The 22,703-nt window shown below is 41.4% G+C and overlaps 1 protein-coding gene across 3 annotated transcripts in view; it reads left to right on the top strand.

Annotated features, from left to right (window-relative positions):
• Vcl (vinculin) overlaps positions 1-22,703 on the top strand; it is a 107,256-nt gene that overhangs the window by 5,476 nt on the left and 79,077 nt on the right. The window lies entirely within an intron of this gene.

The raw sequence follows: 22,703 nt of genomic DNA, 5'->3' as shown, positions 1-22,703 counted from the left end.
CTGACAGTCAAGCTATTGGACAGTTGGTTGAGAATAGAAAAATTCTATTTTATTTTACTGATCTCCAGTTCTTTGGTACCTCTTGTATTGTGCTTTTTTTTTTTTTTTTTTTTTTTTTTTTCTGGTCCTGGGAATCGAACTCACGACCTTGCACTTGCCAGGCAGGTGCTGTGCCACTGAGCTAAATCCCCAGCCCCTTGTATTGTGCTTGAAGGGGGAACAAAATTATTAATAAGACTATTTTTGGAATAGGTGTATTGACATAGTTCACATACAAGGTCATTCACCCATTTAAATTGTACAATTCATTGGCTTTGGTTGTATTTGTAGGGTGGTGCAGCCATCATGACAATCTAATGTTTAGAGCATTATTGCCCCCCTAAAGAAACTTCACGACCATTAGCAGTCTGTCATTCTTTCCCCCACCTGTCTATCTCTCTAACTCCTAGCACCTATTAATCTACCTTCTTCTGTCTCTGTGGATTTGCTTTTGCTGGACATTTCATACAATATGTAGCCCTTGTAACTGGCTTCTTTTACTTAATGTTTTCAGGATTCTTTTGTGGTATAGCATCTATCAGAACTTCATTCTTTTTTATTGCTCAGTAATATTCCATTGTATAGCATAAGAGTGTTTTAAATACAGAGAACAAGTTCAGTACAATAATAAAGCAAGGGAGAGGAGGTAGGAAAGGGCAGAGTGGGAAATGAAAAATATAGAACTTCTAAGAAGGACAGGATTCCGTAAGTAGTATAAAAATGTCAGCAGAAGTTTTAGTTTTGGTATTTTTTTTTTTTTTTTGGTACCGGGAATTGAACTCAGGACCTTGCGCTTGCCAGGCAGGCGCTGTGCCACTGAGCTACACCCCCTGCAGCAGAAGTTTTAGACTTAAGTCCCATGTCATCCCCCACCTCCCAGCTCAGGCGGGCCTGGAACTAGCACTTATCCTCTTCCCGAATGCTGGAATTACAGGCATGTGCTACCATGCCCAGCTCAAAGTTTTCTTTTTGTTTGCCTGTTGAAAGGCCCTATAGAAAACTCCGTCTCTTACAGTCGTGTCAGTTTTATTAATGGGACTTCAAATACTTTGCCTTTCTCATTGCATCTGAGGGTGTGTGTCGTAACTACTTGCTAGACTCATGAAATACTTACTTTGGGGTTTTCTGTGGCCATCGCTCTTATGTTCCTCACACATATATTGTTTGCTTTTGGGACCAGTTTTGGGACAGGTAGTAGCATTGTCTTCATATAGTTGGGACCGACTGCTTTGCCCACATGTGTGTATGTGTGTGTTTACTAAGGATTTAACCCAAGGACTTTGTACCGGGCTACATCCCTATTCCTTTTTTACTTTTTATTTTGAGATAGGGCCTTGCTAATTTGCCCATACTGGCTATTTTTGACCCTCCTGCTTCAGCCTTCTGAGGTGCTGGGGTTACAGGTGTGCACTGTCTTGCCTGGCAGCTCTGCTCCGAAAATGAGATCACCAATTAATTTTGTCACTTGTTATTATCTATATTAACATTTGCAATCATTTTTGCTTTAATTGCTTTTGGCTTTTGTTGAACTTACTTAGTTAAAATAAATAATAACAGTGTTTGAAGGATAGGCCTGTGAATGAATTTTTTTTTCAATACTTTTCTGTGTTTTCTATTTTTTAAAATTAACATATAATTCTTATCTTAAACAAAAATCAATAAAGTAAGAGCATTTGGTTAGTCCTTTACAATTCATGAAATACTTTCATGTTGGTGATCTCATAGTAATTCTGTGGGTCCCCATTTGATAGATGAAGAAACTGTAGTTTAGAGAAATTAAATAACCCGCCAATGGGTAGTTAGCCTGGCCTCCGACTCTGGCTCCCTTATTCCATAATGTCTGCTTTTTTACTTCACCATTCCATGTCCGCTTAGCATAAAGTTATTAAATATCAGTGGAAGTTTTCCACCTAGAATCAGAAGCAACAAGAATGCTGTTAGTCATAGGGTTTCCGTTTGTCCTGTGCCTGGCAACGGTATCTGTTTAGTCTGCCTTTGGCATAGCCTGCGTAAAGGGCCTATAAGATGTGAGGTAGATTTCTGTTTCATAGCCACACTCAGTTTCATAGCTGCCCTCCCACCCCTCCCCTTCCATCTAGTAAGAATAGATACAGATCAGCACAAAAGTATATACACTGGTAAGACAGAGAAGGCTTTAAAAAATACTATGGGTCTGCTTAGCTTGAAGTCTGTTAGAAAGAAGTATTATTCGAGATCCATTTGTAGGCTGTTTGGGGAGTCATGAAATTTCATGATTGAAAAACTTGGTTCTCAGATCAAAAGAGGTTTAAGAATGAAACAGATGTGACCTTTATTCCAATACTGTTTAACACTTAATCATGTGACCTAGAGAACAGAAGAATTTTGGAAGTTGTGTATGTTTCTACAACTATGTGTATAATTTTAATGGAGCACCAATTTAAATGTTTGCTTGTGTGCACATAGTGGAAAACTGAACTTTTAAGTAGCTGTTTTATAGATTAGTATAATTCTAAATGGACAAAGTTAGCATCAGCAGCTTACGTTCGACTCCTCCCACGGAATCATGCAGTAAGGATAGCATTAAGGAAACTACATTTGTGGAGATAGGACTCATTTGGGCTTTAATATTTTTTATATATTCTGTTTAAAACCATTGCATATTTATTTAATTCCTGCTCATTTATATAGTTATACAGTGCTTATGTTCTATGTATTGTGTATCAAAACTCAAGGTGTGATTTTAACAGGTTCTGACAACTTCCTAATTTTTCATGCACTCTTAGGAAGGCGGTAGATGAGGATATCTTCTTTATCCACAGCCTGCGGCCTGGTAGAGAATGTGTATGCGCGGGTGTGACACTTGTTATACGTGTTCAGCGTTTGTCTTCTCTAGTAGGTTGTAGGCTCCATGGTGGCAGGGACCAGGTCTACTCTAGGCACTGATGCACAATACAAATTTTTAAATTAAATGAACATATGTATAACATTCATTTTTATGTATAAAATATTAGGAATTACTGTGCAACCATGATTTCCCATCCCTGGCTTTCAGATATCTGGTACAGCCAAATTTGAAGTCTCATCAAATTTATAAAGGCTGTGACAGAAGCAGACAGTATATCCTAAGAGGAAGGAATGAATGGCTAACTGCCCATTGTTTGAGATAACAGAAGTGCGCAGGCTATTTTGGGTTGTGGTTTCTCTGTTTCAGAGTCATTTCAGCTATGCAGGCCACTTACTAAATTCACAACGTGAGGCTCCTGCTGCCTCCTATCTGGAAGTGGCATTTGGACTTTGCATTCTGTTTTTGGGAGTGCCTTCTTAAAATTTAATGATTTGTACCAGGTGTTGATATATGATTTGGAGCTCTGCTGGTTACAGTGGAGCCGCATACTGTGAGTCATGAATTCCTTATTAAAGATCTTTATTTCCTTGAACCATATGGCAGGAGACAAAGATATCATAAAGTTCATCTGTTGCTTTTTCCTTTCTGGCTGGCTTGGGTCTAACCTTTTTATTAAGCTTTATGCCATGGTCATGACCGTGAGTTGTGTTTTTATATAATAAATCAGCCTTAGGGCAGTAGCAAAAGAAGCAGCAGTCCTTAATCAAGTATGCTAGGTGAGCTGGTTTCTGTCTAGATGCTCTCTCTCTCTGCTCAGGACTCTGAGAAGGGTCTTTCCGTCAATAAAAGAGAGTGGATATATGGGAGGAGAGACTTCAACGGGACTTCCCCTTTATCCTTCTGTTCCATGTATCTTGGACTTGAAGCCTTTTTGTGATATGTGTCTGGATATAGTGGACCACATCATTTAGATAACATGTTTTGAGTTATCAGGTATCTGCTTTATTTTTTCAGTCATTTTTAATACTTACTCTGTTTCCATCTGCAGTGGTTATGGAGAGAAAGGTCATCTCTTTTTCTTCTCAAGTTACACAAAGGTTTATTAGTGAAGGAAGTTGAGATTAATGGAAAAGATAATTTTGTTCATCTGTGTTTTTGAGGGTACTGAACAGTATGGTCTTAGTAATCATTTTTTTATTATACTGAATCTTTGAAAAATAAAATTTTTCTTGTTACAAAATGATTCCATTTTCATTGTATTATACTGAATATACTTAGCATACAGCTGGTCATTTTAGGTTATTGGTTCATGATGATGAGTTAGCGCCTTATCTCTTGCCTCCCTCAGAAGGGTTGGTGATTCCTTTTTCCTGCCCTCAAATATTACTATGTACCAAGTACCTATGTAACCACAAAGAGAAGCAGCTTGAGCCCGGTGGTACATGCCTATAATGCCAGATCTTGGGAGGCTGAGGCAGGAGGATTGCAAGTTCAAGGCCAGCTATTCCAGGCAATTTAGCAAGATGCTGTCTCAGAATAAAAAGGGCTGGGGACATAGCTTGGTTCTCTCTTAGTTCTATCCTTAGTAGCACAAGGAGGGGGCACAGAGACTCATAAATAACATATTGTGTTGGTTACGTATTTTGGACTTTAGATTTAAAAAAATTGTCACTTCTATTAGAAGTCAGCTCATTGGGGCCGTTTTGTCATTTTTATGTATGCCTATATTTCAGTACTTTTTTTACATCACAAACATCCTATGAAGGGTGAAAGCAGAAAACAAGCTGGTGAAAACAGCCAAAATAAGCTAAAGGACTTGGCTGTATAATGTAATCACAGAATACTTGTCCTACATTAAAAAAAAAAATGCTGCAAAGAGCACGTGTAGCAATGTATAATAGAAAGCATTTTAAAATCTGAAGGAAAAAGGCTCATAGGATCGCTGTGAGTAAAACTAAGAATGTTTTGCAAATATTAAGTTGCAGAAAATGAAGTTTTGGGCCCCTTGGAAAATTTCCTAGCGGTCAGGTTTCCAGTTGAATGACTTTTAAGGAGAAAGTGGCTAAATTTCTCTGCAGTTCTTACCACAGCTGGCCACAGTCCAACTTAAAGTCATTGCTTCTCTTGAAAGAAACTTAAATTATTCCCATGAGTAAGCTCAGTGAAGAACGAGAAATGGCATGTTTGTTCCTAGAGTTGAGAGTTGAGGGGCCTCTGTTATCTCGGCTCCCACGTTCCAGCTTCCTCTGCCCCCTCCCTATCTCCGGGGAACTGCCTCTTCTTTTTTAATACACTAGGTAGGCAACAGGTTTTTATTCATGAAATTAAAATAGATAAAAATGGGCTAATAAATCTCATATGGGGAAAAACATAACACCATCAATTTCTCCTCCTACGGGTCTTCCCAAATGGTAAAATTATTTGTGCAACTCAAGCTCTGTACACTGCCAGGCATTGTGAATGATACTAGGATCTCTGATACGGCCTCTAGCCTGGAGCTGCTTTAAGTGCAGATGAAATAATAATGTCATACAAAGCTTTATCCGCTAATTCTCCACCCGTGAGATTGTTGCAGAACGTAAGTTATTCCTCCGACAGGGTTGCATACTGGTGCTGTAAGTACAGATTTTGTGTGTTTGAGTCACGGAGAAGCTGTGATGGGGCAGTTAGTGATGGGAAAAGTGGCAGGCACAGGGGTCAGCAGCAGGTAGACAGGAGTGGCCGGTGGGCGGCCACAGAGTGAGGAAAAGACCTTGGAGCGTTGGCCTCAGCTGCTCTATACTTGCGGTTTTGCAAGCTTACAGTTCCTCCCTCCGTCTCTGTCTCCGTCTCCGTCTCTGTCTCTATCCTGTCTCTCTCTGTGTCTCTGCATCGTTCTGTCTCCCTGTCTCTGTCTCCCTTTTTCTTCCTCTCCATCTCTCTCTGTCTCTGTCTCCCTCTCTTTGTTTCTCTCCCTGTGTCTCTCTTGCACTCTTTCTCTCATACTAGGTATTGATCCCAGGCCTTTGCACTAAGTTGCACCCTCAGTCCTTTTTAAAATTTTTTATCTGAAAGTAAGGTCTCCCTGACTGACTAAATTACCCAAGCTGGGCTCAAACTTGCAGTCCTCCTGCCTCGGCCCCGCAGAGTGCTGGGACTGTAGGCACGGGCCACCATCCCTTGCTCTAGCACGGTACTTCTTGCAGACCTTTCTCTGTGGTGTTCCTTCTGCCTGTACAACTCTTCTCTACTTGGATAATTTCTGCTGTTTCCCAGGTTCCGTACTAAATGTGCATATTTTATGTGCTGCTTTCCCAGACTATCTTTAAACTAGGCTAGGACCCCTGTGTCATTTTTTTTTTTATCTTTTTCTTATTACGATTATCACACTTGTCATTAATTATTGTGTGATTATTACTTGTTTAACCTCTTTCTCCCCGCCCGAGCCTCGGAGGCAAATATTGACTCTGCTGTGTTTGCCCCTGGATTTTTCACACCCATCACGTTGCCTGGCGTGGAGTAGAGTCTTGAGAAATATTTGTCGAATGAGAAATCAGAGGCCCATTTGGTGCATCCCTACCAAAAACTATTTTAAGGCTTGGGGTAACAGTGTGCATCATGCTGTAGGTGAATCTTGGTGGTGGAATTTAGTGGCTGATGAGGAAAGAAGGTGTAAATAGATCATTGCATGCAGTAGGCCCATTTCATTTGTGTTGAGTAAATTCCGGGCCCAGTCTTGGGTCTATGTGGGGGTGAAACTGCCTCGCACAACACAAGATGATGGAAAATACGTAAGCATAAGTAAAAGTAAAACGTGGATTTGGGATGCTGTATTAGTTTTCACCTTTTGCAAATGACCAGAGTAGCCAGCTTTGGCAAAATGCATGAGTTGTCAAATTCCGAAGTCAGACTTTAGATGTAGATATTACGTCAGTCAGCATAGAAACATAACACAATCTTGGGAGGCAGTACAGTGTAATGGTTAAGAGTTAATCTCAGCCTGGTGCAGTGGCGCACATCTGTAATCCCAGTATTTGGGAGGCTGAAGCAGGAGGTTTACCAGTCCAAGCCCAGCCTGGGTCCAAAGTGAGACCCTGCCTTAAATAAGTAAGTACGTACATAAGTAAATAAAAAAATAAATAAAGTTTAGTATTATTGCTGATACATAGTTAAGAGTGTCAAGCGTTGTCACTAATATTTTTTCTCATGATTTTTAGCTCATATTTTAAATGTTAATCTAATGAAAAGGCAGTGTTGATTTTTAAAAAAAAAATGTCTAAGCCTAGCTTCTTTTACTCAACAAGGCAAAATGCCAGTGAAAGCTTTCAGTAGAGTTCCATATGTTGTGGAATATACAGTTTTACAACTGCGGGAAAATATCGCTCACAGTTTTAGATGCCTGAATCTTTGATTGCCAATTTCTCGTGATTAAAGACAACCGTCTACCTTGGCGGGGGGCGGTGCTGGGGTTGGAACCCAGGGCCTTTCATGTTCTAGGCATGTATTCTATTTCTGAGCTAAATCCCCAGCCCAACCAGCTAATTTTTCTATCTTCTTTTTGAGACGTGGCCTTGCTCTTTCGCTCAGTCTGCCCACCAGTTCCTGGACTCAAGCGATCCTCCAGGTTCAGCCTCCTAAATAGGTTGGATTACAGGGATACATCCACTTTTTTTGGGTGTTTTTGAGACAGGGTCTTGCTATGTAGTTCAGGCTGGCCTTGAGTTTACTATATAGTGATCAGTAGCGATCCTCCAGCCTCGGCCTCCCGATGCTGAGATTATAGTTATGTGCTACCACTTACGGCTCATGCACCCACTTTAAATTTTTAATGTAATCTCTTTCGTTTGGAGCAGCAGTGGAAAAAGGCATGCTGATGTTTTAATTTAGAAGGGAGAATTGGGGCTTCGAATTTTAGCTCAGGTATTCATTGTTCTAGTTTCCAAAAAGGATAAGTTGAAGGAGTAGCCAAGCCATGCAGTGAAGTAAGATGGAATCAGCCTTCCAGGTAGCGTTAAGCATGGTGCCTTTGTGACATAGAATTTATTGTATTATGAATGAGCCGTTTAATTTAACAAATAATCAATACATAGTCTGCCAGATACTAGACTGGCTTAGTAGAACAATAGAATTGAAAATAGGATTCGGGAGACTGTAATTACTAGTTTGGAAGTTATATCCATTATTTTGAGTCTCTCAGTGGCTTTCTAGAAATTTTTCACCATGCAAATTTAACTTCAGTCTTAGAATGTTTATTTTCCGTCTGAGTAATAAAAAGGCCTTAAAACACTTTGCGTTCTGTTCTGTTAGCTAAGATTTTGTTTGTCTTAATTTTATTCAGTGCACAAATTATAAATTATCTTCCACCCCCTTAACATTTTCTTTGAGGTACAACAGAATTGACGAATAGCCATTCCTTCTAGTAATTTCCCTGCTTCCTTAAATTCATCCTTCACTAGTGTCTTTGGTGGGGGCTTTGGGCAGTACACACCTATGATTTTAGTCATTTGAAAGTATCCTTATTTTGCTCTCTTTTTTGAAAGGTAGATTACTTGGCTATGTAAATGTAGACTAATATAATTCTTTTCAGCATATTATTCTAATATCTTCTGTCTGCACATCAGTCTCACTGTTGTTTTGCTATAGGTTACATATTTTTTCCCCTGGGGCTTCTTTTTGGGACAGGGTCTCACTATGTTGGCCTTGAGCTCACTTTGTAGCCCAGGTTGGTCTCAAACTTGCTATGATCCTCCTGCCTCAGCCTCCTGAGGGCTGGGATTACAGGCGAACGCCAGTATGCCTGGCTTTCCCTGGTGTTTTAAAGACCTCTGTTGTCCTTCTTAATTTTTTGGGTTTCTTGATTTTGAGGATTTGATTTCTTTCATCAATCAGGGAAAATTCTTAGCTATTACCTCTTTGAATATTTGTTTCTTTCATTTTATTGACTCCTTTAGAACTGTAGAGATAGGTTGGACTTTCTCATTGTATTCCCTCTTTCTGTCTCTGGTCCCCCTCCCTCGGGGTGAGGCTGGACCCAGGGCCTCATGCAGGCTCCCACATACTCTGCCACAGGGTTACAGCCCCAGCCTTCCGGGTCTTTTAATAGCTTGTATTTCCCTTTTGGTAATTTCTGCAGCTCTTCCATTTTTTTTAGTCTCGTGCAGCTGTGTCTAATAGGCCATTTAATCCATCCACTGAGTTTTGAATTTAAATGAGTATTTCTCATTTCTGCAGTTCCATTTAGATCTTTTTCCCAAATCTGCCTCAGTTTTGATAGACTCTTGTTCTTTCTTTAATCATCCTTGAAAACGTTTTTTTTTTGGTTTGATAAAAAAGCATCTTGGAATGTAGAAACTTCAAGAGTTTAATACTGGGGCGAGGATAATAACAAGGCACTTTTAAAACATCGTGAAATGCCATGGCACTAATTCTGTCTTGGGACTATAAAATTCTTTGATTTAAACTTTTTTTATTGTGGTAAAATACGCTTTTTACCATTTTAAGTGTACAGTTCTGTGGCAGTCAGCACATTAACATTGCAGCGCCGTCATCTCCACCACATACCTCCCGACTCTTCTTGTTTTCCCCAACTAAAACTCTCCTTTTCTCCCTCCCCTCAGTCCCTGGCAACCACCACTCTGACTGTATGAATTTGACTACTCTGTAAATATCTTTGGAATCGTAGAATGCCTGTCTCTTAGTGACTGCCTTTTTTTTGCTTGGTGGAATGTGTTCATGGTTCATCCCTTTTATATCATATGTCAGAATTTCCTTCCTTTTGAAGGCTGAATTATATTCCTGCATGTACACAGCACATTCTGCTTATTCATCTGTTGCTAGACATTTGGGTGGCTTCTGCCTTCTGGCGGTTGTGAATAATGCTGGTATTTCATTGCACTTTTAATGCTTTAGGAGGCTGGGCTGTGTCTCCGAGGGCAGGGGCTGCGGATGCACGCTGGGCGAGAGCCGTGCACAGCCTGTGAGGCCGGGAGTAGACGTGGAAGGACAGCAGGCCGAGGTCCTGCCTCAGAACGTGGTGGGAGGGCAAGAAGTCCATTCGCTCTTAGAGAAGTGGTGTGAGGTGGCGTGAGGGAGTTTGCCAGCTGGAGAAGATGGGAAAAGGTTGTGCAGAGACCAGGGCGTGCACGTGCCTGTCCCGCCCCTTTCATGGCCGAGACACAGTGCCGGACAGTGCAGCTTGAAGGAGGACAGGTTCATTTTGACTCACGGTTGCAGTCCCCAGCCACTGGCCCCAAGGAAGGTGACATGGCAGAGGCACAGCGGAGGGAAAGGTGCTACAGGAAGCGGGGAAAGAAGGGAGCACTGCGGAGGGAGAGCCGCCCTTTCAGGTCACATCCCTCACGACTTGCCTCCTCCGACCGGACCCCAGCTTCCCACAGCGAGGCAGCTGCCTGGTCCCCAGGGTTCAGTCGTCTCCCAGGAGCCCCGCCCGTGAGCGCAGGCGGCCTTGGGGGCCTTCTTACCTGAACCACAGCAGTGCAGGTAGGAGTGGGCGGCCTTAGCAGTGAGACCTCCAAGGCCGAGTGTGCCTGTTTGTGTGGAAGTCAGCCTATTTGCTGTCTTAAGTCCGTTTAAACGAGAGGCAGAGAGAGAAGGAAAACTACGTATCTTCAGTTTTTGAATATGTGAAAAAAATCACCTAGTTCAAAATTTAAAAGTAAAGTATACACAGCAAAAAGTCTCCTCAGTCTTGAATTCCAGCTACTTGCTCTCCCTTCTTTTAGGAAGCCAGCGAACATAGTAAGCCCAGGATCTTAGCTTTGCTCCTAGAGATAGTTTACATATATTCAGACAGTGTAGATTCCCCTCCTATACTGTCCTATTCAATGGTTTTTTTCCTTTAACATAATTTGGAGACTATTTCTTATCAGTATATACAGAACATTCTCTTACTTTAATAGTTACATAATATAGTAGTTTAGCCTTCCACCAGAAATGTGTTGTAAGACCACCAGTGAGTTCCTGAAACCACGGATAATATTAAAATCACAGCTGATACTAAAACATATATATATATTTTTTCCCTATATAGTAATACATACCTATGATAAAGTGTATAACTTATGAATTAGGCCCATTGCAGGGTATGGTGGTGCGTGACTATAATCCTAGCACTGTGGAGGCTGAGGCAGGAGAATTGCCAGTTTAAGACTATCCTGGACTACACAGTGAATTTGGGGCCAGCACTGACTATATAGTAAGGCCCTGTCCCAAAATAAACGCACAAGTAAGGCACAGCAACAATAATAAAGTAGAAGTTATAACAATATGCTGTAATAAAGGTTATGTGACCATGCTCTCTCTGACTCTCTTAAAATACCTTATTGTACTGCCCTCACCTTTCTTCTTGTGATGATGTGACCTGTGATTTAGATGTGATTGACTCCAGGCAACTGACAGTTCAGAAAGTAAAACTATTCGTAATGGAATAGCTGTAGGTTACTTGTGATGTTCTGTGTTTCAGACAGTATGGCACAGGCTGACACAGGTATGTCATCTTATGCATATGTAAGTGTGCTCACGGGCTGGTTCTCTAGATGTGGAACATACTGAGCGCCAGATATTAGGTAGCAGAGGGATTTTTAAGCTGATGGTAAGATTTTGCCAAGCTAACCCCAGTGGCAGTGAGGAAGATTGATTATGGCACCCGAGAGATGTTGGTGTTGGACAGCCAGCCGTCCCAGCAGAGAGGCTGTAAGGCTGCTTTCGAGCCAGGGAAGGACTGCAGAGAGAGCCATGGGACAAATTCTAGAGCCAGCCTCTTTATCACTTAATTTACATTTGGATTCATAGTATATTCAGTTTCAAAAAAATGAATCAGGACATTGGGGAGATAGCTCAGTGTAGAGCATTTGTCTGGCAGGCAAAAGGCCCAGGGTGCCCTTCCCAGCTACACACACACACACACACACACACACACCACACACAATTAGTAAAGCAAATGAGTTGTGAATGATTATTAATTTAGTTATCCTAAAGGCAGCACTGTGTGATCGCTGTCTGCATCTGACAGGTGAGGAAGCGAAGGCTCATAGACTGTGAGGAGCTTGTCCCGCGTCCAGACCTGGCCCTGGATCGTTGTGCAAATGAGCTTACCCGAAGTGCAGCGCGGGAAAGCAGAAATCCTTATCAAATGGAAAAGGTCTCAGGAATGATTTTGCTGAAGTTACGTAAGCGACAGGTCATGCCCACACCTCTTTTATTTCTGGCGGAAGAAAGAAGAACAGTGCAGTTGTAGCTCGGAAGGTGCTGGAGGAAAACAGAAAGCGAAGGGCTCCGTGCAGATGCCAGGCCGGACGCCCTGCCCAGGCTGCTCGGGGAAAATGAATTTCCCTTGCTGTGTTCCCATGAGACCTGATCGAGGTGCTTATCAAACCGCCTCATAGGGTTCTACCTGCCCGTGTTCCTGTCTGCTTCCACCCCTCCTGCAGACTCCCACCAGCTTCCAGGTCTGAGTTCTGGGAGGGACCTGCCAGTCCCATGGAGCGGGCTGCTTGCACAGAACTTAGATTATTTAATGGTTGCATTTGCAGCACTGAGAATTTTTTCTCTGTCAGAGTAAGAAAAGACAGATAAAAATTCTGAGTCATAGTCAGCAGAGTGATCTTTAAATTCTGAGAGCAGTGATATCTCTTTGTACACCAGAGAAGTACCCGTGCCTAATTTGGGAAGTCCCTGGAGTAAAAGGAGCTATAAATAATTGAACGCTATCTCTGATCTCTGAAACCAAAACTTCAAGTTACATTTTCCTTGGCATATACCAAAGATTCTTCAAACCGGATGCTGTGACTTGCATTGACCTATGGCTTCCATAATAAAGCAAGGTCCACAGTTCGTCTGCTGTGGTCATACTATTCCTGTGTGCTGGGAAATGGGAATGCAAAACCTCTTGCTTACTCTTTCTTGTCTGGAGGTTGCCCTCTATCTATCTATCTATCTATCTTTCTATCTATCTATCTATCTATCTATCTATCTATCTATCTATTGTCTTTTTTGAGAAAGGGTCTCACTATGCTCTTCAGGCTGGCCTCGAGCTCATTTTGTAGCACAGGCTGGTCTCGAAATCGCAAAGATCCTCCTGCCTCAGCCTCCTAAATGCTGAGATGATTACAGGTGTGTGCCACTACACCCAGCTGCCCTTATTTATTTATTTTTGTGTTTTCTGAGACAAGATCATTTTGTGTAGTTCAGGCTGGACTTGAATTTATTATGTAGCCCAGGCTGGTCTTAAGGTCATGGTGATCCTCATGCCTCAGACTCCTGAGTCCTGGGATTATAGGTGTGCACCACCACACCTGGTGGTCTCTGTTATTTATGCTTCATAGAGAAGTATTTTTCCTTTTTCTTTTTCTTTTTTAATAACGTTTTGTTGATCTTTCCATATGTTTTCTTTTTTCTTCCTCAGAGCTACTGGTCTGTGTTAGACTGATTATTATTCTGATCTTTCCCTCTCATCCATCTATTACTGCCAAGGAAATCTTGAGATTTTAAGCACAGCTCTGATCTCAACACCTTCTTGATCAGAAAAGCCTTTTAAGCCTCCTTTATATTGTCCCCTAGATTAATATAAATTTCTTATTCTAGCTGTCTTGGGCCATCGTACCCAGAACTCCTTCCTGATCTTATTTCTCTGAGGAGAGCAGGAGCCAGCAAATTACAGGCTTTGTGTGGAATGTTGAACTGTCCAGAAGCTAAGAGCAGTGTTTGCATTTTAAAATGTTTGGGAAAAAAAGGGGAAGAAAAACAATGTTTTGTGACACATGAAATTGTGCAAAATTAAAAATTTAGCATTATGAATAAAGTTTTATTGGAACACAAACTATGTCAATTCATTTACATAATTTTTGTGGCTGCTTTCATGTGTATGACAGCAAGAGTTGAGAAGTATTTTTTTTTTTTTTTTGGTTTTTCTCTGGTACCAGGAACCGAACTCAGGACCTTGCACTTGCCAGGCAGGCGCTTTGCCGCTGAGCTAAATCCCCAGCCTCGAGAAGTTGTAATAGAGTCTGTATAATCCACAATGCCTAAAATATTGACTATCCATCTGGTTCTTTTTATTGTTTTGTTTTTTTTTGCTTTTGCCTTTTTGAGACAGGGTCTCGCTATGCAGTTCAGGCTGGCCTTGAGCTCACTTTGTAGCCCAGGCTGGTCTTGAACTTGCAAAGATCCTCCTGCCTCAGCCTCCCGAGTGCTGGAATTACAGGCATGTGCCACCACGCCCAGCCATCTGGCTCTTTTTAGAAAAATGTTGCCAACCTGCAGCTTAGATTTGTAGCGTATAGACTGGGGGATAGACCTCAAAGATTTCTGATCCAGTGCTCTCACTTTAAAAATGAGAAAACCTAGCCTGGCATGGTGGCGCATCCCTGTAATATTAGTACTCAGGAGGCTGGGGCAGGAGGATTTCTGTGAGTTTAAGGCCAGCCTGAATTACATAGGGAGACCTTGTCTCCAAAAACCAAAAACAGTAACAACAAACACACACACATACCAAAAAAGCCTTATTCTCTTCCATAATCAAAATCAACAGTGTGTCTGAAGCACATCCTTGGCAGTAGAGAAGCTAAAATCAGGATCCAGTGTTGATTCTGCCCCATGGTGTGCCCCTCCTATAAAGTCTGGACTGGCTCACTGAGATTGCTGGGCATTTTATGTGCAAGAGCAAGGGCTTCTCACTTCTGTGCACACCACTGCACTTCTCTGTAAGATACCTCTGCTCCTCCAGAAACTATACCTGTGCTTTCAGGATCAGTGTAAGCACTGACCACCGTGGCCCCCAGAACTATCCACTGTCTCCAGTAGTGCTACTTCCCCTCCCTTCGGCACTCAGCAGTCACCCACGAGGCCCCACTGCTGTGCCAGGCTGGAAGCTTCTGACGGTGCATCTTTGTCTCACCTGCGTGGTACCTTACACACAGAACTCTCAGACAGAAACTAAAGAGTGAACGTAAAAATAGCTAGGTGCAAGCCATACTGTAAACATCACGTTCTATTAAAAAAAGAGAGCCAGGTGTGGTGGTGTACACCTGTATTCCCAGCATGAGGGAGGCAGAGGGAGGCTGATCCCAAATTGGAGGCCATCAAGACCAGCCTGGATTATGGAGTGAGCCCCTTTATTAAACAAACAAACAAGCAAGTAAGAGAAAATATGGCACTACTGAGTGATACTGCTAATGGGATCACCTATTTAGAGAATTTGTAGGAAGTTTACAACACATCTACCTAGTAATTGATGAAGTATGTGTACCCTGGAGAGGGAACTTGGATTTGCCCTCAAGAGGATTACCTAACTGTGTATTGATCATGTAAGCCATTAATGTATTTATTGATTACTAGGCTTATAGAGACTTGCCTGCCAAGGTAGGAATTCACATGTTAAAATTAATGGATGAAAACCTGCCACATTCTCTCTCGATTGCCGGAGTCTCCTGTTAGGTCTTCCCTTTAAACTCAGTTTTAATTGCTTCTCGTCCTTTTGGCTAAGATCAAGTGTAGTATCTGTTCTTATCAGTTTAAACTCAGTTTCAGACTTTTCCACTTAGGAACCAGTGTAGATATACTGTTTTTTGGTGAGCCATTAGGACTGAGCTGCAGGAATCGAACTCATGACCTTGGGCTTGCGATGCAGGTGTTGTGCCGCTGAGCTATATCCCTGGCCCTTGAGCTTGATATTTAATAAATACTGCAGATAAAAGGATTGTAGTTTAGTGTCTAGGTGCTTTGGCAGCATTATCACTAATACTATAGTGAACAAACTAAGCTAGGCGTGGTGGCACAGGCCTGTAATCCCAGCACCTAGGAAGCTGAGGCAGGAGGATTGCCATAAGTTTGAGGCCAGCCGGGGCTACATAGTGAGCTCAAAGCCGGCCTGAACTATATAGCGAGACTGTCTCAAAAACAAAAACAAAACTAGACAGACAAATGGACCCTTGTGACCGTGTTATTGTCCTGGTTCAGACTCATGATTGTGTCTTCCTTTTGCTCAGTTATCTGAGATGGTGGGGCTGGGACTTCCTCACGGTTTTAGTTGCCCATTGGCAACAGTTTAACATTGAGACTATAATATTGATATTTTGTGTTAGTGAGGAAGTGAAACCAAAGGAAACCATAATGTTCATGTAAATGTCTTTCTTTTGGCTTAGACTGAGGCTGTGTCTAACCTATTAATGTTACACGAACAGCAGTGATGAAATACAATCTGCGAAAGGCGTGAACACAAATAGTATGGCTGGGGATGGTTTACAGCTTTTTCTATCGGTACAGCATGGCCAGTTTGGTCTGGAAGTGCAGCAGCTGTTCTCGTATTTCACTTTTCAGCAAGTTTAGAACCCAGTCTGCTGGGCCCATGTGTAGCTACACTAAATTGTGTTTAGGGTTGACAGAAGGAAAAGAATAAAAACATCTAGAATAAAAGCGTGCAGGTAAAAGTTTGCACATTTATTTAGTGTAGGTGCTATGAAAGATTCTTCTACAAGCATTTTAACTAGCTGCCTGGCCATTCGACAAGTAGGTATTATTAAACATGGAATTTGCAGTTCTGGCTGCCTTTGAGAAGTGTATTCATAGCTGAGCAAAGAAATAGCATAATTTTGCTTGTGGCCGTAATTTAACAGGTCAGAGTGTTTATTGTGGCTTAGAGCCAAGTTCAATTATTATTATTATAAAGGAGATTCTGATAGTCTCCAATTAGTAAGCAGGATGATCCCAACATTAGCGAAGACTTCTCAAAACTTTTGCCGTTGGGTTATTGTTTCAAATTTTGACAACACTTGTAATTAAAAAAAAAAAAAAAAAAAAAACTACTTTTTTGGCTAGTCCTGGTTTATTTAGTTTTTTTTTAAAAGCAAGATCTCTATAGATCTTGCTTTTAAAAAAAACAAAAGCTTTTGTAAATAAGGAACAGAAGAAGGGTTGAAGGCAGACGGCAATGGGAAACAAAAAAGAATCAAGTTATATCATGTATGGGTACAAATTCCCTATAATGAATGTGATCATTATGTATACCTAAAATGTACCAATAAACTTAATTAATTAAAAAATTATCTTTCAGAAAAATCTCCCCCATATCGTCCAGGTTGGTCTTCAACTTCTGGCAGTCCTCCAGCCTTAGCCCCCTCAGCGCTGGGATTACAGGTGTATTTCACCACACCAGCTCTGGTTCAGTTTTTTTTTTTGTGTGTGTGTGCCAGGAATTGAATTTAGGACCCAACACTTGCCAGGCAGACTTGTACCGCTGAGCTAGTTCCCCAGGCCTCTGGTTCAATTTTAAAAGCTAATTGAGGCAGGTTGACTCAGTTGATCTTCCCTAAGTAAGTAACACTTGGGGAGTTGGAGCCTTAGTGGGCCTAACTGATCTGGGCTCTGGAAACCTTCCAGCCTTCTGGGAAGGAAAGCCAGGACAGTTGGACAAGAGTTGATCAGACTGTGTCCAGACAGTTTGTATTTGCCCAGTGTGACCTGATGTTTTTTTCACCCTTCTTGCTGTATGATAGTTCTGTGGAATGATAGAATCACATGAAATAACAGTGGAAAACAGGCATTACTGAATCTCATTCCTCCATTTTATTTTAATTTTTGATTGTTTGAGAAATACACAGGGTTTCCCTGTGTAGTTCAAGCTGGCCTTGAACTCACTATGTAGTTCCGGCTGGTCTCAAATTCATGGCAATCCTCTTGCCCCTGCCTCCCAAGTGTTAGGATTATAGGTGTGCAACACTAAACCCAGCAGCTCCTTTATTTTATTGTTCTGTTTTTGTTTTTACATTTTGTCTTTTTGAGACAGGGTCTTGCTGTGCAGTTCAGGCTGGCCTTGAGCTCACTTTGTAGTCCAGGCTGGTCTCGAACTCCAACAATCCTCCTGCCTCAGCCTCCTGAGTGCTGGGATTACAGGCCTGCACCACCACACCCCGTCCGCCTCCTTAATTTTAAAAAGAGACAGTGTCGTGAGCAGCTTCAATTTTGCTGGGGTTTCTTTCAGTTAGGATTAGAGCATGGATGTGCTAGGTGAATACCACTACCTAAATGATTTTAGACAAATCAAAACCTGTGCCTCTGTTTCTCCTGTAAAATGGAATAACCAGTGGTACCTACATTGTAGAGTTATTTCAAGGATTTACTGACGTGATAAGGAACTGACTTACAGCATAAAAGAAAAAAGTACTAAAAGAAAAAAATGTTAAAGGCAAAAACTAAAGCCACAAATCACAAATGCCATGGCAGAAAGAAAGAAAAAAGAACCATTGTTTATTTGACCCCGTTAGTCACCAGGCCCCATTCCAGGTGATTTCCATATGTATTACATCATGTAGTCGTGAAAGAGACCTTACTTTCCCATTTTACTGATACGGACACTGAGGCTCAAAGAGATTGTTCCTTGGCCAAGGACACTGAGCTAGTTACCAGAACAAGACAAGGTTCTTTTTTTTGTTTTGTTTTTGATCTTTTTGAGACCGGGTCTCGCTATGCAGTTCATGCTGGCCTGGAGCTCACTTTGTAGCCCAGGCTGGTCTTGAACTCACAACGATCCTCCTGCCTCAGCCTCCTGAGTGCTGGGATTACAGGCGTGCGCCACCACACCTGGCTTGCAAGACAAGGTTCTGATGGCCTCATTCCAAAGCCCCAATTCTTTTGTCTTGTTACTCCATGTTACCTTCCAAGATGAGGTATAGGGCCTAGTTTTCCTAATATGAAAATAAGTTGCACCTCAACCCCTCATTTACAAGTTGGTTGTTGGGAATTACTTTTCCATAGAGAGATTGTTATAAGTAGCAATTACCTGTCCAGGCTTCTCCGCAAAAGCTACAGTGGAACCGAAAGTCTGTGCATTTGTGAGCTAAAACTGTTGAGAAAAAAAAAATGTGCTCACCATTTTGGCTACTAAGGCGGAAAAAAATTTAATTTCTGTGGAAAAACACTTTGAGAGAAGTAGGTTTGGTCAGAAGGCAATGAGGAAGAAGTTGGATATTGCTCCATTCCGATGGGTCTTCTGAGATACTTAAAGTCATTAGGTATTTATAGCATATTCACACGTAGTCTTATAATCATGCATGAGATGTGACAGGTGGTAGTGTTGATGTGATTTTCCCTTGGCAATATTTTCATGCCTTTTTAATATTTTAAAGGTGAAGCTGGGGGTGGTAGTGCATGCCTGTGATTCCACTTGGGAGGCTGTCAGGAGGATCACTGTGAGTTTGAGGCCAGCCTGGGGTACATGATGAGACCCTGAGCTACGTACTGAGACTCTGTCTCAAAAAAACAAAAACAAAAAGAAAAACATAGGAATCTAGCTGGTCATCTTAATACAGTCATAGAGTATTAGAGTTAGGGGTGTATTAAAGAAAGAATTAAAATAAAATAATGCTTTTCTCTCTTAACTGTGCAGGAATTAAAACTAATGGAGGTGTTAAAGAATGTGTGTGGGCAGGTAACTTGGTAGAATTAAATGTTAACATGTTTTACTGACTTATTTTTTTTATCTCAGTGGGCACTGATTTCCTGAGCACTCACCACATGCCAGTCACCATGTGTCATGACTGTGAGGGAACAAACATTCTCAGACCTGAAGTTACAGATTCCATAAGGACTTTGCTGTCTACTTGGAGCATTTAGTAAAAATCACCTTCAACACATCCGGTCTGATCTTTTCCTCCCCATCAGTATTTATGAATATGCAGTAGCTTCTTAACTGTAATTAAAAGAGAATAACTGTAATTCTTAACTCTAATTAAATGAGAATAATGGGAATAACACTAAGTTGTCACTTGATCTTTTTAATACTTAAGAAAAATGGAAAAACCGAAGGAAATTGGGAATGGAAACCATTACCTTCCTGCGTTTACTGGTTGGTGTCCTGTCGCTGTAGCAGTGCTGAAGTGCAGGAGGTGGAGACCTGTATGTTTTGTGGTGTTTGCGTGTCTGTGGTTGAAGCCAACGTGGAAACCCTTTAATAGGGCCTGAGATGAGTGGGGATATCTGTCACTTAACACATGTCTTGCTTTGAAGTTAGAAAGTATGCCTCAGAACACAGGAAATGCAGTCAAGTGGTTTGGATCCAAGTTCAGGATGTATAACTTCTCAGAGAAGTAACCTCTCTGGGCCTTATTTCTAAAATGAAGACTTTGAATTAGACTGCTGAATTCTTTTCCACTCTGTAGGTCTCAGTCTGTGCAATGAAAGGAATGTATCTTGTGTCTTTTTGACTGCTGGGGAGAAAGTGGGTGGGGGGGAACTGTTCTCTGTGCTGACGATCTGTTCTTCTGTTAATTCCACGGCTCTCCAGAAGATAACTATAGGTGGTTGTAAAGTCTGTGAAAGAATGTTGAGTTGAGGGAGAGAATGAAGTGTCTGCACATCAGAAGTCTGCTTACGGCATCTTCCTGGGAGGGGCCTGGGAGTGAGGCTGCTCTGCTGACCTTCTTCCAGCCTTAATGGATACGCTCAGCCTCAGTGTTGAGCTAGAATAAACAGCTGCTGCCAGAGCCGCCTAACGTTAGCACTGCGCTAACTGTGGCCCTGGATGAGTTTGCTTGATATTACTTGGCCACTGACATGGTTTAACTGAGGTGATTGTGTTCCGATTGATGCCTATGAAAATTAATGTTTTGTTTCAGTTTTAATATCTTTGCTGCTGAAGCGAGCCCAAACCAATTTGTTTTGGAATTGGTCAAAACTTGAACCTTCAGGCTGTGGTGATTTCTCATTATTTTATAAGTTGTTATTTACAGAGGGTATTATTGATACATTTTAGACTTTTTCTGATGATGAAGGCAAGGTATAGTTTTTTTTTTTTTTAAATCTGGAAAGTACAGAAAAGGATTAAGAGGAAAATAAAAAATCATCTGCAAGCTGGGTGTGGTGGCACACACTTACAATCCCAGCACTTGGGAGGCTGAAGCAGGAGGATCACCATGAATTCAAGGCCAGCCTGAATTGTGTAGTGAGACTGTCTCAAAAAAACCAAACCAAAACAAAATAAATCAACTGCAATTCTATTTCCCATGATGTGTTTTCTTTTACTCATTTTTTTCATCATTTGTGCAATAACAAGCTTAAGTGAAATTTCAGTTAACACTTAGCTCTTGGGGAACTTGCCTAATCCTCTGTGCCGATTAAAATTGAGTCATGTTTGTTAAATCAAGTGGCACAAACTCTGCAGGGGCCAAATAGGCAGTGAATGAATCAGGCCAGTTAGAGAACACTGGGGAGGCTTGCACTGAAGAAGTTACTACCATCTCCAGCTTATTGTGGAAACAGGGCCTGATATTAACATATCTCATTTGTTTGTTTATTTGTTCTGTATGAACAGATTGAACCAGAGCCTTCAGGCTCAGCTATATCCCCAGCCCTTTTTTTATTTTATATTTTGAGACAGGGTCTGGTTAAGCTGCCCAGGCTGTATTCAAACTTGCTGTTCTGCCTCAGCCTCCCAAAGTACTGGGATTACAGGCATGAGCCGCTAGACCTTCCTGCTTTTTAAAAAAGTCTGGAAAAATTGATTTCTTTTAACGTGACTCTTTCGATCATAAAAATTACTGTGGAGGTCCAGCAAAACAGGCCTATGTGTTATATTTGCCTATTTTGTTACTCCTTACATAAATAATTCTCAGTGTCATAAGAAGAGCGCTTTTATGAAATAAGATGTTTTAGAGAGGCTATAGATAAGGAGTCTGAACTTTTCACTCTGTGTAGATACTAAGAAAGTGGTTTAGTATGGGAATGACAAACCCAAATACAGGGAGTGAAACAGGCCAGATGTTAGGGTTACAGGAAGTGGTGCAGGTGTTATATTCTCCGAAAGGAATATGTGGGTTACAGCATTTATTTTTCTTTCCTAGAATGCAGATCCAGTGTGCAGTCCTCTCCTAATATTTTAAGAGATGTCAGAAGTTAAATCTCTGCGAAATTTCTTGATTTTTATAAATAGTCTGGACCAACCAAAAACCACCCTTTCCTCCAAAACTGGTTAAAGACCACATCTTCAGCTCTTGGCCTAGATCAGTTTCCTGATAGGTCCTGCAAATCCTAACTCCATTGTAAATGAATAGAGTTTTTTGTTGTTTTATTTTTTTGAGACAGGGTTTCACTGTGTAGTTCAGGCTGGCCTTGAACTCACTGTGTAGCCCAGACTGGCCTCAAACTCAAGGTGATCCTCCTGCCTCAGCCTCCCAAGTGCTGGGATTATAGGCCTGTGTACCATGCCCAGCAGGTTGATAGGTATTAGTAAGAAAGAAATCATTCTTGGGCAAGTAGATTTGGAAAATGGAGGATTAAACAAAATTAAATAGATTTCCTGACTGAAGGTTACCTTTCTTAAATATGCTAACATGCCTTGTAAATTCCTAGAAAGGTGTAGCCCATCCACCTTCCCATTTCTGCTCTTGTGCCCCATCCTCTGTCTCTGAAGGAGAGGTGCTCCTCCTGCTGAAGCTTGGTTTCTGCCCGCTCACCACATCCTGATCTTACTCTTTAGGGTCCTTGCTTTACAGTTCCATCTCTGCTTCCTTGCCTTCTTTTGTTCTGTTTATCTGTCCTTGGTTTCCTCCTATTTAAACAAAATAATTACCCTTTCCTTACACTGTACACAAATATTAACTCCCAAATGGGTCAGAGACCTAAATGTAGGAGCTAAAACTGTAAGCTTCTTAGGATAAAATATAGATGTCTTCATGACCTAGAGTTAGGGACAACCTTCTAAAATACTATACCAGGAAAAAAAAAATGCAGAAATGATACAAGAAAAGGATAAATAAATTGGACCTCATTAAAACTAAAAAAAGCCAAACCTACTTTTAACTATAAAGAACGCCATCAAGAAAATGAAAAGACACTCCATAGCCTGAAA

The sequence above is a fragment of the Chinchilla lanigera genome, unplaced genomic scaffold (genome assembly GCF_000276665.1).
Source record: "Chinchilla lanigera isolate Chin_1 unplaced genomic scaffold, ChiLan1.0 scaffold00036, whole genome shotgun sequence".
Lineage (NCBI taxonomy): Eukaryota > Metazoa > Chordata > Mammalia > Rodentia > Chinchillidae > Chinchilla > Chinchilla lanigera.
This window is presented reverse-complemented; position numbering and strand designations above follow the sequence as displayed.